Source organism: Mesoplodon bidens, assembly GCF_964165515.1.
Source record: "Mesoplodon bidens genome assembly, chromosome: 1".
Taxonomy (NCBI): domain Eukaryota; kingdom Metazoa; phylum Chordata; class Mammalia; order Artiodactyla; family Ziphiidae; genus Mesoplodon; species Mesoplodon bidens.
Genome location: NC_138176.1, coordinates 88,203,834 through 88,219,423, shown reverse-complemented (window position 1 = coordinate 88,219,423; position 15,590 = coordinate 88,203,834). Strand labels below are relative to the sequence as shown.

The following is a 15,590-nucleotide window of genomic DNA, read 5'->3' as shown; positions in this document are numbered from 1 at the left end:
GCCTGGGAAAGGCATAGCGTTACGCTATTGGTAGAGAATAGAGAGAGGGGGATGGCCTCAAGGGCCTTCTTTCCTGCCCATTGGGTGGCATGACTGTCAATCAGTTGGGGGCAAGCCTGTATGGGCGGGGCCGCAGAGAGGTCGGCGAGAGCGGCCTTAGCAACGGCTAGCAGGCTGTGAAGACTACAGTCGGGCTGTGCTGAGGGCGGTGAAGCCCGCAGGTCCCAGTTGAGGGCGCCGGTCGGGGACATGGTGAGTGCGAAGCTGCAACCACTTACTGGGGCTGGGCTGTGGCTGAAGTTTCTCCCCGGAACAAGGAAGGAATTTAGTTTATGAAATGTATTATTCGCCTCCTTTCATGATCCTCGACTGTCATTAGTAACCCCTCCCTTCGTCGCCGAATAGAAGCGCACTGTCCGTAACTCTAGAGACAGAAGAGCAGTTCTCCAGTTCATTTTTTCCCTTCCTCAACCCCAGTAACCGCTACTACCAACGGTGTTGGAGACAGAAACCACTCTCTAGCCAGAAATGAATTGAATACAGAGAATAAGATGCTTTAAAACCGTTGGAGGGCCTGGGCCTCTAGGAAAGACATCCAGAACTCTGAAAAAAATGGCCGGGGGAGCTACGAACTCTGCCACTGGAACTGTTGAAGACAAGTGTATCTGCAGTCTAGGGATCAAGAATCTGCTGCTGCCACAACCAGTCTTAAGATATGTGAAGCTGGCGTCTAGATACACGGGACGCGGAGTCTCTGCCACCACTGCTTCTTAACCCAGAGCTGGAGACAAGATACTGAAATGAGGCTGCAGAAGAATCTCAGGAGTAACTCTGGGACTTTGCTTGCCAGCAGAAAATGGCAAGTAGCAGGAAGATGACCTCCATCTTCCCCAGATACTGATAATTGGTCCAACATTTATTCTTCTCCAGGTCCCTGGAGTAATCTTTCACCTGGAAAATATATTTTTTCATTTCTTAGTCTCTGCAACATAGAAAAGTATGTGAGAAGGTGGGAAAGGAAATGATGTTCCAATCAACCATGTCTCACAAAATAAATTTTATTATGAGACATACAGGCAGAGATGAAAGTAAATATGCCTTAAACACTGCTGTTCAGATATACCAAATAAGGGACTTCCCTGGTGGCGCAGTGGTTAAGAATCTGCCTGCCAATGCAGGGGACACACGTTCGAGCCCTGCTCAGGGAAGACCCCACATGCCGCGGAGCAACTAAGCCTGTGTGCCACAACTACTGAGCCTTCGCTCTAGAGCCCGCGAGCCACAACTACTGAGCCCACGTGCCACAACTACTGAAGCCCCCATGCCTAGAGCCCGTGCTCCACAGCAAGAGAAGCCACTGCAATGAGAAGCCCACGCACCACAACGAAGAGTAGCCCCCGCTCACTACAACTAGAGAAAGCCTGCACGCAGCAACAAAGATCCAATGCAACCAAAAATAAAATAAAATAAAAAAAAGATATACCAAGTAAGGCCAATTGTCTTCTGACATAACATCTACTATTCTAGCATGTCTTCTTTGCCTCTTTTCCATATCAAAAGTCATTAATTTGAAGGAAAAACCTAAGGTGTAAAAAGAACCAGGCTTTCCAGCAAGATATGAATAACTAAAATCACAAATGTTAGCAAAGGGAAAGGGGGAAATTCTTGAAGTTCATTATATGGTAGGGAATAGGATACTTGAATATGTTTATTATATTTAATTAGTTCATCACTAACTCTTCTGCTTCTGGTACTTTTTCCAGTTACACAGTTTATCTTTTACCCACATGTGTATTTATTACAGGCATCCAACTGCCACACAAGTTCAGGCCAATGGAAGAAAAGATCAGCAGAAATTGAATGAAACCCAAAAGCAAGAAATTAAAGAGAGCTTTGATTTATTCAATGTTGATGGGTCTGAAACCAGAGATGTGAAAGAATTGAAGGTTCTGAAATTACTTACAGTTCCAAAACATTTGAAAAACTATCATTGGTTTGTTGCAATCTTTAAATCTTTCTTTAACAGTAGCCTTCTGAAAGCTTGATATAAAATCTCTTCAGTGCAGACACCTACCCCTGCAGTGTACATGCCTGGCCTGCATTAACAAAACAGTATCTTGTTAAGCATTTTATTCTTGTTTTATGAATGAGTAGGCCAAAGCCCATCGTGCGACAGTGACATCCTATGGCACAGTAGGATTGGAACCTAAGCCTGCTGACCTGACTTCCTATGTTTAAGCCTAGTCCATAGTGAAAAAGAGAGAACCTAGTAATTGATAGGTAGTTTAAGAGCTAGGAATGAGATTGTGGCCTATTATAATTTATTTGCTTTCTATTTCAGCTTGCAATGTGGGCCTTAGGATTTGAACCAAAGAAAGAAGAAATTTAAAAAGATAGCTGAAATTGACAAAGAAGGAATTAGCACCATTCGTTTTGAAGATTTTTTGGCCATAATAAGTGTAAAAATGGTATAGTAGTGATTTTGTTTTTCAATGAAATACAAGCAGTAGCCTTCTACGATTTTTGGCTGAAGCAGTCAGAGGAAGAATTGGAACTAGGTCTTTAAAGATGGGTAGGATTTAGATAGATAGGAATAACAAGATTAAAGATGTTTTCAGGGTAGTAATGAAGACTGTCCAGTGTGGAGAAGAGGTTTTTTGTTAGGAAATAATAAGGATATATGGCTGCATAGAGAGAACGGGGCCAGCATTTTTAAGCCTTGAAATCAGCAAACAATTTATTGAGTGCCTGTTTTTGTCAGGCACTATCCTAGCGAGCATTGAATGAGACAACCTCCCTGTTCTCTTGGAGCTTTTACATTTCTGAAATGGATCTCAGTTACTGAGGTTAATACAAGATAGATTCTCTTTGTCACCCTGTGGCTCTTCCACTTAAATAAACCCTGAGTTTCAATACCTTGAGGGCAGATGTGAATGCATTGGAATAATTATTAAAAGTCAGAGCAGTAAATAGAGCTCAGCTACCTGCTGCTGTTCTAGACCTCAAAGACCTATACATCCAGACTGATCAAATAAATAAATGAAAGACTAATGATATTTAGTTGTTTCTGTTTTTAAGAGTGAAAAAAATGAAAAAGAAGAAATATTGAAGGCTTTCAAATTATTTGATGATGATAATACAGGAAGTATATCACTAAACAATATCAAGAGGGTTGCTAAGGAACTAGGGGAAAATTTGACAGATGATGAACTTCAGGTAAATTTTACTTATTTGTATAATTATAATTTCACATATAACTTATATACAATTATAATTTATTATAATTTATATGCTTTAGTTGTATTAATAAATACATTTAAAATAAAATTTGGTTTTGAGTATGTATTTGAATGTTCATTTATATCATTATTCCTTTTTAATAGATTTCACATATCCTATTTACATTTCATTTTACAGGAAGTGCTTGACGAAGCTGATCATGATGGGGCTGGAGAAATAAATGAGGAAGAATTTTTGAGAATGATGCAAAAGACCACTCTTTATTAATACTGTTTTTTGTTCCTTCTGGAAAGTTGTTAACAAGTTTGTATTTGTTATAAGTTCCATAATATCTGTATGTATTCATTTTCAGTGTTTAGTTTATGTACACAAACTGGTCTTTTGATATCTAGTCCCTGTGAGAAGTTACATGTTTCTACCAATATGTTGTTAAATCTGTAGCATCAAGAAACAAAGGAAATGTAGTAACTTCCTTGAACCATGAATCTGAGAACAGTATTAATTCCAAGTGCTAGTTTTAGAGCCCCAGGGTCCAAAGACTTAGATTTTTTTTTTTTTAATTTAAGGAAATCAGCCCCACATCAAATGAATTTGACAAGCAAGCCATTACTTTCCCTGTTACTTTCCTTTTGTGCAACTCTAAAAATGATGACCATTTGCTTTATAACCAATTATTCAGATACGTAAAGCCTTAAATAAAACTATCTGGCAACTTCATTATTTGCTAATTTTCTTCTTATAAAGAAATTCAAAGCAGCACTTATATCATCCAGATTTCCCCATACGTTTGACCCAATAAGTTAGCATTTATTTAATACCTGTGTCCTAGGACAGGTGCTAGGGGTTTTACATATATTATCTCAGTTACTATTTAGAAGCAGTAGTATTAGCTCCATCTTACTACATATGAGAAAACTAAAGTTCAGAGAATTTAAATTTTAAAATTGCTAGTTTGCCCATAGCTGATAAAATATGGATTCTAAATCTTACAACCTTACTCCTCATTATGTTGCTTCCCTGTGGATAAAAACTCTCAGGATAATTGTGTGTATTTTCTAACTCATATAATTCTATGACCCTCTTGTAATCTAATTTAATTTGTTTTTTATGAAAGAGCCAAACTATGGGAAGTCTTTTGACCCCCGCTGGGCCGCACAAGAATGGGCCTTGGGCCTGGAACACTTCCTTACCAAGAGGTGGAATCCTTATACCTTACAATGGACTTGTCACCTTGTCTGTAATTATCTTTCCCTATTTCAGACTCAATGTGTACTACTTTGTTCTGCTTAAGTACATGTGTCATATGGCACCTGGCCAACCCCAGTGCCTATCTGTCCCCTTTGGGGAGAGGACGGGGTTCTTCTGTTGCACAAGAAGGGTGTGTGTTGGCCAATTGCCCAGTGTTGGCTTCTGGGAGGGACCTGCTGGCTATAGGAAACTGACACTCACTACTGAAGCTGATCTTTCTCTGTCTCTTCTCTATTCTAGTAAAGCACCGTTCCAGCCAGTACTTAACTGCATTGTGTTTTCCTTAGCAACTCCGATACCAAGATGCAGTGAGTGGGCAGAAGTGCTTCAGGCTTCTGCTCCTGATAATAGGTAACAGATGCCACTTGCTGGACAAAACTCTTCCTAAAATCAAGTACATGGTAATGGTCTTTGGAGCAAGAAAGGCTGGTAGAAAATGTTATTTTAATTGCCCCACCTAATTTATTTTTAGCTCAACTGAAATGAAGACTAAAGTTTTTTGTTTTGTCAACACAAGAGAGGTTTTTATTTGATTTAAGCTAGGTTGGCATATGCTAATGAATGTTCTTAAGTGCTTCACAGTATTTTTAATTCCTAATTATGCAGCATTTCCTCTAGACTAAAGAACAATATACCTACTAAACATGCTTCATATGTGAAAATTATGGCCTTTAAGTTGTTAAAAGATTTATATTTTTAAGTGGGTAATACACTTAAAAATACACATGAACAAGTTCAAAGAGTTCTAAATAAGTCTCCTTACCATTCAGCCCCAGGTCTCCTCAGAGATAATTATTTTTACCAGTTTCTTATGGATCATTGCAGAGGGTGCATATACCTATGCACATGAATAAAGAATAGATTTTTTACCACAAATGATAGCATACTATATACATTATTAATTTTTATATATTAATTTTTTCACTTAATATATTTTAGTGATAGTTCCAGAGCAATGCAAATCAAATGACTCATTCTAATGGCTATATAATATCCCATTGTAAAGATTATATTTTATTTAATAGTCTTCTATTGGTGGACATTTTCTTTATTTCTAATCTTTAATATCCTTATACATATGTCTCTGTATAGATGTAAGTATATCTGTAGAATTAATTCTTACAAGTGAGATAGTTGAGTCAAAAGCTATATGCATTTTAATTTAAACATTTTTTATTTTGATAGATATTGTCTTCTAAAAATATGTTTGCCAAGTTACATTCTTAATAGTATATGAAAATGCCCATTTTTTGATAAAGTATTACCAAACTTTTTGATTTCTGCCAATGTAACAAGTTGCAAGTCATATCTCATTGTGGTTTAAATGTTCAATTCTATTATGAGAGGCATTGAGTATATTTTCATATTTAGGATCTATTTTTTTCCTTTCTGTGTATTGTCTATCTGTGTCCTTTGCCTATTTTTCTGGTGGATTTTTAAAAATTTATTGATTTCTAGGAGCTCTTTATATACAAAGGAAATTAATCTTGTCATATGTGTTGCATGTATTTTCCTGTTTGTTGTTTGTCTTTTGATTTTAATTATGGATCAGTTTTTAAATTTTAAAAAGTTTACTTCATGAGATTATTTCTATAGATGTTCAAACTATTGTAACAGTGAGATGGCAATGATGTGTCTTTTATCAGTATTTATTCTCACAATAACTGTATTTGTCCTACGAGACTGTAGTCTAATTCTGAGAGTTAAAAAGTTGGGGACAAGGTGATTATTTATCATGCCATTGAATTTTCCAATTGAAAAATAATCATCTTTACTTTTTAGATGAGATGATCTGGATTTAATCCAATGCTGGAGTAAGGGAGAGTTTTATAAGCATTAGATCTGTTTGAGTTTGCTTTATATTTGACTGAACCCAACTAAAATGCCTCAAACTCTAAAAATGGCCCTGGGAATATTGCTAGAAGAGGAAAGTCCAGGACCAGGCCAGAACTCTTGAGCTATTTTGGAACATATTCAGGCTTCTATGACTGCTGTGGCAGAAATTAACTCCTTAAGATGAGGTGAAATTTGTTGGGGTATTTACATCTCAAAATGTTTCCCTATTAAAAATACTTTTTGAGGGCTTCCCTGGTGGCACAGTGGTTAAGAATCTGCCTGCCAATGCAGGGGACATGGGTTCGAGCTCTGGTCTGGGAAGATCCCACATGCCGCGGAGCAACTAAGCCCGTGCACCACAACTACTGAGCCTGTGTGCCACAACTACTGAAGCCTGCACGCCTAGAGCCTGTGCTTTGCAACAAGAGAAGCCACCACAAGGAGAAGCCCGTGCACCACAATGAAGAGTAGCCCCTGCTCACCACAACTAGAGAAAGCCCGCGCAGAGCAACAAAGACCCAATGCAGCCAAAAATAAATAAATAAAATAAATAAATTTATTTAAAAAATACTTTCTGAGATTTATAAATTTTGTAAAAAAAGAAAAAATTGAAAATTATGACTATTTTATGGTTTCACAGTCAAATAAAGGCAGATAATGTAAGATGATAAGACTTAAAAGGCTTGAATCATTTTAGCCAAAGATCTTAGAATTCACTTACTTTTATCCCAGAACAAATTCAAACTTACCTAGTTTTCTACATTTTCCTTCCTCTCCTGTGAGCAAGATCAAATCCAGCAGTATGTGGACAACTTAAGAAGCTGTCATAAAGGCATAAAGGTGGTCAAAATTAGAATAATGCTTACTAAAAGAAAAATCATTTCAATCACTAATCAACATCAAAGTTTTTAGGTTGTCTGCTAGGTAGGGGGTGTGTGAAGGATACAATGAATTAGATGTGGATCTTATTGTCTCTAAGTTGACTGGTAGTTCATGTGGTAGGCATTTTCTGAAGTGGCTCTCAGTGATCCCAGTTTCCTGGTATCCTTGCCCTTGTGTAATCCCTTTGTTAAGTGTGGAGTAGATCCAATGATTGGCTACTAATGAATAGAATATGGCAAAAATGATGGGAGGTCTCTTACAATATTGGGTCTTAAAAGACGTTTACTTCCCTCTACTGGCACTCTCTTGCCTTTTTGTTTGCTTGCTCTGGTGAAGCAAGCTACTGTGTTTTGATCTGCCCTATGAAGAGAACCACATGGCAAGGAGCTGAGGGCAGCCTCTGGCCAACAGCAAGTGAGGGACCAAAGCTTTCAGTCTGTCAACAAGGAACCAAATCCTGCCAGCAACCATTTGAAGGAGCTTGAAAATGGATCCTTTTCTAGTTCATCTTTGAGGTGGGCTGCAGCCCCTGCTGGCACCTTGATTACAACCAATGAGAGACCCTGAAGCAGAGGAGGACTCAGTGAAGCCACATCTTGATTCCTGAACTTCAGAAACTAAGATAATAAAGGTTATTTTAAGCTACTAAGTCTTGGGAGTAACTAGTTACACAATAAGGGATAACTAATACAGTCCCCCATCTTGAAACTTATGTGTTGACTTCTTACCAGTTGGGTTGCTAGATATACAAGTAGCCAAGTAACAATTACGACTATACATACTAAATATAGAGGAGATTAAGTAGACTTATCACATGAGAATATAGTTAAACAGCAATACCATTCATTAGGGTGCTACTGTTCTCTGACTACTCACTTTCAGCCACATATCTGAAATTCAGCAAGTTTTCTACCTAATATTTGTAGCTTGGTGTCTTAGTCTGTTTGGGCAGCTATAACAACATACCACAGAATAAACAATAGAAATTTACCTCTCACAGTTCTGAAGTCTGGAAGTCTGAGATCAGGGTGACAGCATGGTCAAGTAAGGGCTTTCTTGTGGATTGCAGGCTTTTCATTGTATCCTCATTGGAAGGGGCTAGGGAGCTCTGTGGGCTCTCTTTTATAAGAATACTAATCCCATTAACGAGGGCTGTACCCTCATGACCTGATCACTTCCCGAAGGCTCCACCTACTAATATCATCACCTTTGGGGGTTAAGAGTTCAACATATGGATTTGGGGGGGGAACATACACATTCAGATCATAGCACTTGGATATCACGAGGAATTCAGCCCACCAATGAGAGGACCCCTAAGAACTCTATTATAAAGTTCCATTTTGTAGTTCCTGCAACTTGAAACTGTCACTCAAATGACCCTTTTCTTAGAGCCATTGGTTGGTATAGATGTCCTAGAGTTCTGACTGATATTTTAGTTGCTAACAAGCAGGTGCTGGCAGTGAAAGTAACTAACTACTGGGCTTCAGGCAGCACTAAAAGTGGGGTGATTTCAAGGTTGGTGCTGATAGAATCTTGGCAACTACAAAAGCAGACAGACAAACACCTTAAAATGGATGAAAATACATATTGGATGGATCACCATCAGGCCTAGGAGTCAGCAGCAAGCCAAGGATACAAGAATATGTAGCAAAATCTAAACAATTCTTTAATTATTAAAGAAATTGACTCTGAAAATTAAAATGTTACTTCAAAGAAAACTCTAGGTCCAAATAGCTCGGTGATTTCTGCCATTTAATGAAGAGGATATTTAATTCTTCCAGAAAATAGAAAAAGAGGTAACTCTTCCAAACTTGGTTTGTGAGGTCGGCAAAACTTTGTTACCAGAAGCTACAAGCATAATGCATTTTAACCAAGTTAGTTTTGTTTCAGAAAAACAAGATTTGTTTAGCATTTGAAATTTGATCAATGTAATTAATATATCACAGTTTAGAATAAAAACCAAAAATGATGTAATCATTTCAGTAGGTAAAAAAACTCACACTTGATCAAACTTAACCTCCATTCATTATAAAAATTTGTGGCAAACCAGGAATAGGAGAGAATTTCTGTTAACTGTGTGAAGGTATCTTCAAAACCTACAAACATCATCTTAATTGCAAAACATTCAAATCTTTCTCTCTGAAATGAGGAATAACAACAGAATGTCCTTTATCACTAACTTCTATTCAATACTGTCCTGATGAGCTAGCCAGTAGAGGAAGAAATAAAATTCTTTTTATTTGCAGATGACATGATGTATACACAGAATATTGAAAAGAACTCATATATTGCTGATGCAAGGCTGTTATGCAAATGCAAATATAAATACAATTGTATTTTTACATACCAGGTACAAATAACTGGAGAATGAAAAAATTTAAGAGACTAATTATAATAGTATTAAAAATATAAAAATCCTATGACTAAATCTGATGAAGCTATACAAGTCTTCTACATCAAAAACTATAAAAGAATATCGAGAGAAATTAAAGAAGACTTAAATAAATAGAGGAATATTATTATGATCATGAATTGGAAGACTCAATGCTATAAAGATGTCAGTTCTCCCTTTATTGATCCATAGATATAGTACAACCAAAATCCTAGCCTGTGTGGAACTTGACAAGCTGATTCTAAAATTTACAGAAATCCAAGGGGCCAGTACACATTTGAAGAACAAGGCGAGAGGAATATCTTGCCTGAATATCAGGATTTATTATAGAACCATAGTAATTAAAATAGTGTGGTGCTGACTAGGAGAGACTAATGGACCTATGGAATAGAACAGAAAGTCCTGAAACAGACTCATACATATATGGCCCTTGCATTAAAACAAAAGTAACTATGCAGATCAGTGGGAGGTTTTCATTATAACAAATGGTTCTGAGTCAATAGAATATCCATAAAGAATAAAGGAAAACATGCCCCCAAACTCACACCATACATTAAAATTTATTCTAAATGATTGTTGATCTATACATGAAGAATAAGAATATAAAGCTTCCAGGAGATAACCTAGGAAAATATCATCATGATCTTGGAATCAGATTCCTAATTAGGATACAAAAAGCACTAACTTTAAAGGAAAACACTTATAAATTGGACTATATTATAAATAAGAACCTCTCTTCATAAACAGAGAGTATGAAGACATAAGCTACTAAGTGGAAAAAGATATTTTCAATAAATATACCTGACCAGAAAGAGAAAAACAAATATCGTATATTAATGCATATATGTGGAACCTAGAAAAATGGTACAGATGAACTAGTTTGCAGGGCAGAAATTGAGACACAGATGCAGAGAATAAATGTATGGACACCAAGGGGGGAAAGTGGTGGTGGTGGGGTGGTGGTGGGATGAACTGGGAGATTGGGATTGACATACATACACTAATACGTATAAAATGGATAACTAATAAGAACCTGCTGAATAAAAAAATAAAATTCAAAAATTCAAAATAAATAAATAAATAAACCTGACTAAATACTTGTATGTAGAATATATAAATAACTGTTTAAAAATCCATAAGAAAAAGCCCAGTTTAAAACAATGAGCAAAAGACTTAAGCAGACATGTCATAGAAGAAGATATCCAAGTGATCAAAAACATGTGAAAATTAATCAAAATAAGGAACGTAGTAGGCTGAGTAATGGCCTCCCAGGAGATATCCTTGTCCTAGGCCCTAGAAAATGTGAAATGCTATCTTATATGACAAAAAAAGGACTTTGCAGATATGATTAAGGATTATGAGATAGATTTCTTGGATTATCTGGTGGGCCCTAAATGTAATCACCGTGTCCATATGAAAGAGAGGCGGAAGGACATTTGACACATAGAAGAAGAGAAGGCAATGTAACTATAGAGGCAGAGACTGGAGTGATATGGCTAAGGAATGCTGGCAGCCACTAGAAGCTGGAAGACTTAAGGAATGGATTCTCACCTGTTGGCAGTGTATCCCTGCTGGCTCCTTAATCTTGGCCCAGTGAAACTGATTTCAAATTTTTGTACTCCAGAGCTATGAGAGAATAAATTTCTGTCATTTTAAGCCACCAAGTCTCTGATAATTTGTTTCAATAGCCACATGAAACAAATACAAAGGCAATGCAAATTAATGTTGCCATGAGAGAATTATAAATCCACCAGAATGGCTAAAACTAAAATAACCAATCATTCAAAGTGTTGGTAAGAATGTGAAACAATGAGAATTCCCAACTACTGCTGCTAGGAGTGTAAATCACTTCAGCTGCTTTGAAAACAGTTGGCATTATTCGATAAAGAGTAGCATATGCATATGTTATGATCAGCATGTATTCCTAGGAACATATCCAACAGAAATGTGTGCACACATGGGCCATGAGACATAAAAACTGTTCATGGCAGCAGTATACATAATAGCCCCAAACTGAAGATACTCTAAATGTCCATCAACAGTAGAATATATAAATAAATAGTTATGTATTTATATAGTGGAATGCATATGACAATGAAAAACCAAATTCACTCACATGCAGCAACATGGATGAATTGCAAGCATAGCATCGACGGAAAGAAGCCAGGAACAAAAGCATATGTTCTGCATAAATGCCATTTCTATAAAGTTCAAAACCCAGGCATATCTAAAAGACAAAATAATGATTACCTTGGGGAAGAGGGAGGAAGTAGTAGTTAGGAGGGGGCTTGCAGGGGATTTCTGAAGTGTTGATAACTTTATATATCTTGGCTTGTGTAATAATTACTTAAGTGTTTACATTGTCTTAATCTGTTGAGCTGTTTATTTGGCTTGTGCATTTGTGTGAGTGTTGTACTTCAATAAAAAAAAGTTGAAAAAAAATTCATGTCATATTGTTAGGCATCATAATTTTGTGTCATTTACGTCAGTAATGCAGAGAGAGTCCTGGGGTGAGGGAAGTTATCAGCCAAGACACTGATAGACTAGAGAGGGATGCCAAGCATTCAGTTACAAGAGGATCTAGTGAAACTTCATCTCTTGTGTACTCCTATTAATCGTTGGAGCCAATACTAGAAAGAAACTGTTTGTAATGAATATGAAAATCTTTTCAACTAAATATATCTCTGTTGCATATTAGTTATGTCCCTTTTTTTCAATACTAACACTTTATTTATGCCCTATTTTTTCCATTAATCGATCTTGCTAAAGGTTTCTCGGTTTTATTAGAATTTTCAAAGGACAAATCTTGAATTTGTTTATCCTATTGTATCTTTGTTTTCTATTTCATTAATTTTAGTTTTATTGTGCCACCTCACACCAGTCAGAATGGCCACCATTAAAAAATCTACAAGTAACAAATGCTGGAGAGGGTGTGGAGAAAAGGGAACCCTCCTACACTGTTGGTGGGGATGTAAGTTGGTACAGCCACCACTGAAAACATTATGGAGGTTCCTCAGAAGAAGAAAAATAGAATTACTATATGATCAGGCAATCCCACTTCTGGGCATATATCGAGACAAAACTCTAATCCAAAAAAATACATGCACCCCTATGTTCATAGCAGCACTATTCACAATAGTCAAGACATGGAAACAACCTAAACGTCCATTGACAGATGAATAGATAAAGAAGATATGGTACATATACACAATGGAATACTACTCAGACATAAAAAAGAATGAAATAATGCCATTTGCAGCAACATGGATGCAACTAAAGATTATCATACTAAGTGAAGTAAGTCAGAAAAAGAAAGACAAATACCATATGATATCACTTATATGTGGAATCTAAAATATGACACAAATGAACCTATCTATGAAACAGAAACAGACTCACAGATGTAGAGAACAGACTTGTGGTTGCCAAGGGGGAGGGGGTTGGGGGAGGGATGTGTTGGGAGGTTGGGGTTAGCAGATGTAAGCTTTTATATATGGAATGGATATACAGCAAGGTCCTACTGTATAGCACAGAGAACTATATTCAATATCCTATGATAAACCGTAATGGAAAAGAATATTAAAAAATGTATATATATATATATATATATATATATATATATGTGTATAACTGAATCACTTTGCTGTATAGCAGAAATAAACACAACATTGTTAATCAACTATAATTCAATTTAAAAAAAAGAATGAGAATTGTGATTCTTCCAGTATAACAAAACAAAAAGCAAAAAAAGAACAAAAAAAAATGTCTACAAATTCTTTGACATTTCTCCCATCAACAGGAAGAGTCTTCACTTCCCTTCCTTTGGATATGGGTTGTACCTAGTGACTTGCTTCTAACCAATAGAATGTAATGGAAGTGACACAAGACTTCTGAAGATAGATTAGAAAAGGTGATATAGCTTCTGCCTGGCTCTCTTTCTAAGCATCCAACCCAGCCACCATGCTATGTTAGGCAGCCACATGGAACAACCACATGTAGGTGTTCTGGGCATAGCCCCATGGAGGTTTCAGCCAATAGCTAGCATCAACTAACCAGGCAGGCAAATTAGGGAGCCTTCAGATGCTTCCAGCATCCAGACTTTGAGCCATCCTAGCTGATTCCGAGTAAAGAAAAGATGTCCCCACTGAAGACAAGATGTCCCCAATGAACTCTGCCTAAACTGCAGATTTGTAAGCAAAATAAATGCTGTGATTTTGCTGAATCAGTAAATTTTGGGGTGGTTTATTAAGTAATAATAGAATACAACTTGCATCCTAGACTTATTACAGTTTTCCTTTAATTAGTACTTTTACCAATTCCCCCAAATAGAATTTTACATTATAATGATAATCAAAAGAAGTTTAACTCCATTTATCTCTTTTATTGTGCTATTATCATATATTTTACTTCTATATATATTCAAATCCCTACAAGATATTATAATTATTTGTCTTTTATAAACCAGACTGTATTCATTTAGATTACCCACATAACGTTTCTGGTGCTCTTCACTCCTTTAGGCAAGCCAGTGGTTCCATCTAGGATCATTTTCTTCAGCCTTTATAACTCTTTAGTATTTGTTGTGGTAAAGATCTACTGGTGATAAGCTCAGCTTTTGCTTGTCTGAAAAGGCTTTAATTTTTGCCTTCTTTTTTTTGAATAATATTTTTACTGTGTACAGAATTCTAGGTGAGAAGGTAGAAAGGTTTTTTTTGTTCTTTTAGCATTTTAATGCCATTCCATTATGTTCTGATTTCGATCATTTTTGTTGAAAAGTAAGCTCACAGCTTTATTGTTGCTTCTTTGAAGGTAATGTGTGGTTTTTCTTTTTCCCCTCTGAGTGCTTCAAGATTTTTCTGTTTTTCTTGGTTATTAGCAGCTTAACTCTGATGTAGCCAGGTGTGATTTTCTTTATACTTTTATTCTACATGAGGTTCATAGACTGTCCGGATTCTGTGGTTTAATGTCTTTCATCAACTTTGAAACATTTGTAGCCAGTATTTCTTCAAATGTTTTTTCTGAACTATCATTTCCTCTCCATTTCTAGGACTCTAATTACATGCATATTAGACTGTATCACTATTCTTCATATATCTCTTACATTCTTTTTTGTATTTTCTATCCCTTTTTCTCTTTCTGCTTTAAACTAAGTATAGTTTACTTACTTGTTTTCCAGTTTACCAGAAGGTCTCTGTTCTACCATATCTAATAGATTCAAGGTCTCTGTTGAAATTCTCCATATTTTCCTGTGTTTTATTGAACCCATTTATTATTTTTATTTTAAAGTCCCTGTCTGATTGCTTCAATATCTTAATTATCCCTAGGTCTATTTTTATTGTTATTTTAAATTATGGCTTTTAGTTATTCGGTTTTTTTTTTTTAGCCAGATATTATGGATGAAAATTGGAGAGGCTATAAATGCTATCATATTCCTCCATAGAAGATTAAGTTTTCTTCCAGTAGGTATGTAAAATACAGAAGGATTATTTTAATTCCTTTGAGAGATGGTTTTAGTTATTATCATCAAGGTTTTTATATTTTAGGTTTGTCCTTACTCCCAAGATACAGTTCCTCCGTGTTTTGACTGAAAGCCCTGGCTACTTACCGACACCCCCTCCCTTCTTCATTTGTCTGGGCTTGAACTCAAATTTCAATCTTTGCAACATTGCACAGCTATTTAATTAAACTTTTGCTCAGCTCTTTTGTTCTCTCAGATGCTATTTTCTGCTGAGGTTTTTGGGGTCTCACACTGGGCATGTGTAATTAAGGAGTTAGCCAATCAGGGGGTAAACTTGGGGGATTTGGACCATTTTTTCATTTCACCCCACCTTGATTGAATCCCTGTTATCTATAATTTTTCCTCTCAAGTCCTAGACACTTAGGCAGCCCCAGATTCCAACCTACTTCCTCTGAGCCCAATAAGATTCCTACATTTCTGCTTGGGGCTTATTTCCCCTCTTTTGTGAATTAGAAAATGCCCTCAGAGGAAAGT

At 36.4% G+C, this 15,590-nt stretch overlaps 1 pseudogene across 1 annotated transcript; it reads left to right on the top strand.

Annotated features, from left to right (window-relative positions):
- The first annotated feature begins 94 nt into the window (after positions 1-94).
- On the top strand, positions 95-5,363 carry LOC308618375 (centrin-4-like; annotated as a pseudogene). Its single transcript, XR_014017937.1, has 5 exons — positions 95-1,142; positions 1,830-1,946; positions 2,342-2,468; positions 3,079-3,216; positions 3,418-5,363. The product of XR_014017937.1 is annotated as a centrin-4-like (transcript).
- The last annotated feature ends 10,227 nt before the right edge of the window (positions 5,364-15,590 follow it).